We start from the raw sequence: 2,345 nt of genomic DNA, 5'->3' as shown, positions 1-2,345 counted from the left end.
AAGGCACTTCATTAATACAGTTAAATTCAAGCCATTTAGATTCCAATTCATTGTAATCATAAAACAATGAAATTCGATATTATACCAATTCATACATACAGACCCAATTAAAAAATAGTTTCCTCGCTAAGGAAACCAACAGATTGCACCGAAGCTTCTCTTCGATCCAATTTCCTGCCCTGAGCTGCACGAGGCGACTGTGGAGAGAAAAACCAAACAGGTTCCTCACTGTAATCCTAGAAATCAAGGAAATACCATCTAGAGTAACTTTATAGCTAGACAACGAGTTTACAGCCTCTGTCACTGAGACATCACCTGTTGCTTTACCAACAATAAAGCCTTCTGCATCAAGTTGACGTCAACGTGGATCCCTACGCCGTAGCCTGACGTGTACCTCCAAAAAATCCTAACTGCGCGTCGAGTTGACACGGACTGCAAGGGCTGTGTACAGCGAAGAAGCTCGTCAAATCGGCCCGTTGACATTCGAAAGTATCGACACTTATTCATCCAGGTTCCTCAGTAAGTAAATCAGTGTTGTAAATTCACCCGTTCAGCCTCGGCTGGTCCTACAGACCACCGCCGCAAACGTCTTCTCTGTCGCCTTCGCTTCAACATCTGCAATATAAGCATTTGTTCTTTAATATTGATGAGCTCCAGCTGCAGATACAGCTGCTCCACCTCGGCTACCATCGTTTACTGTTGTTAACTGTGACCGTCACCCCCCTAACGACATGATGGATTGCACAGCAACACGTTCCCTTGATGCAGAACTTCGAATGCTCAATGACAGCATCCCGACCGTCACCTGACGCAGAAGCATAAACTAGGCTTAAGTCCACAGCCTTGATAACTGCAACATTGTTTGTTGGTTTATCAATGAGTCTGTGGCCTCGGTCACTGTGTCCTGTTCATTTATCAACAGGTTTGGGGCCTCGGTCACTGTGTCCTGTTCATTTATCAACAGGTTTGGGGCCTCGGTCACTGTGTCCTGTTCATTTATCAACAGGTTTGGGGCCTCGGTCACTGTGTCCTGTTCATTTATCAACAGGTTTGGGGCCTCGGTCACTGTGTCCTGTTCATTTATCAACAGGTTTGGGGCCTCGGTCACTGTGTCCTGTTCATTTATCAACAGGTTTGGAGCCTCGGTCACTGTGTCCTGTTCATTTATCAACAGGTTTGGAGCCTCGGTCACTGTGTCCTGTTCATTTATCAACAGGTTTGGGGCCTCGGTCACTGTGTCCTGTTCATTTATCAACAGGTTTGGGGCCTCGGTCACTGTGTCCTGTTCATTTATCAACAGGTTTGGGGCCTCGGTCACTGTGTCCTGTTCATTTATCAACAGGTTTGGGGCCTCGGTCACTGTGTCCTGTTCATTTATCAACAGGTTTGGAGCCTCGGTCACTGTGTCCTGTTCATTTATCAACAGGTTTGGAGCCTCGGTCACTGTGTCCTGTTCATTTATCAACAGGTTTGGGGCCTCGGTCACTGTGTCCTGTTCATTTATCAACAGGTTTGGAGCCTCGGTCACTGTGTCCTGTTCATTTATCAACAGGTTTGGGGCCTCGGTCACTGTGTCCTGTTCATTTATCAACAGGTTTGGGGCCTCGGTCACTGTGTCCTGTTCATTTATCAACAGGTTTGGGGCCTCGGTCACTGTGTCCTGTTCATTTATCAACAGGTTTGGAGCCTCGGTCACTGTGTCCTGTTCATTTATCAACAGGTTTGGAGCCTCGGTCACTGTGTCCTGTTCATTTATCAACAGGTTTGGGGCCTCGGTCACTGTGTCCTGTTCATTTATCAACAGGTTTGGAGCCTCGGTCACTGTGTCCTGTTCATTTCTCAACAGGTTTGGGGCCTCGGTCACTGTGTCCTGTTCATTTATCAACAGGTTTGGAGCCTCGGTCACTGTGTCCTGTTCATTTATCAACAGGTTTGGGGCCTCGGTCACTGTGTCCTGTTCATTTATCAACAGGTTTGGAGCCTCGGTCACTGTGTCCTGTTCATTTATCAACAGGTTTGGGGCCTCGGTCACTGTGTCCTGTTCATTTATCAACAGGTTTGGAGCCTCGGTCACTGTGTCCTGTTCATTTATCAACAGGTTTGGGGCCTCGGTCACTGTGTCCTGTTCATTTATCAACAGGTTTGGAGCCTCGGTCACTGTGTCCTGTTCATTTATCAACAGGTTTGGAGCCTCGGTCACTGTGTCCTGTTCATTTATCAACAGGTTTGGGGCCTCGGTCAACTGTGTCCGTGTTCATTTATCAACAGGTTTGGAGCCTCGGTCACTGTGTCCTTTCATTGGTTATCAACAGGTTTGGGGGCCTGCGGTCACTGTGTCCTGTTCA

This window comes from Leuresthes tenuis, unplaced genomic scaffold (assembly GCF_036924035.1).
Source record: "Leuresthes tenuis unplaced genomic scaffold, fLeuTen1.0.hap1 SCAF_6, whole genome shotgun sequence".
NCBI lineage: Eukaryota > Metazoa > Chordata > Actinopteri > Atheriniformes > Atherinopsidae > Leuresthes > Leuresthes tenuis.
The sequence above is the reverse complement of the archived record's forward strand: the minus strand, read 5'-3'. Positions refer to the sequence as shown.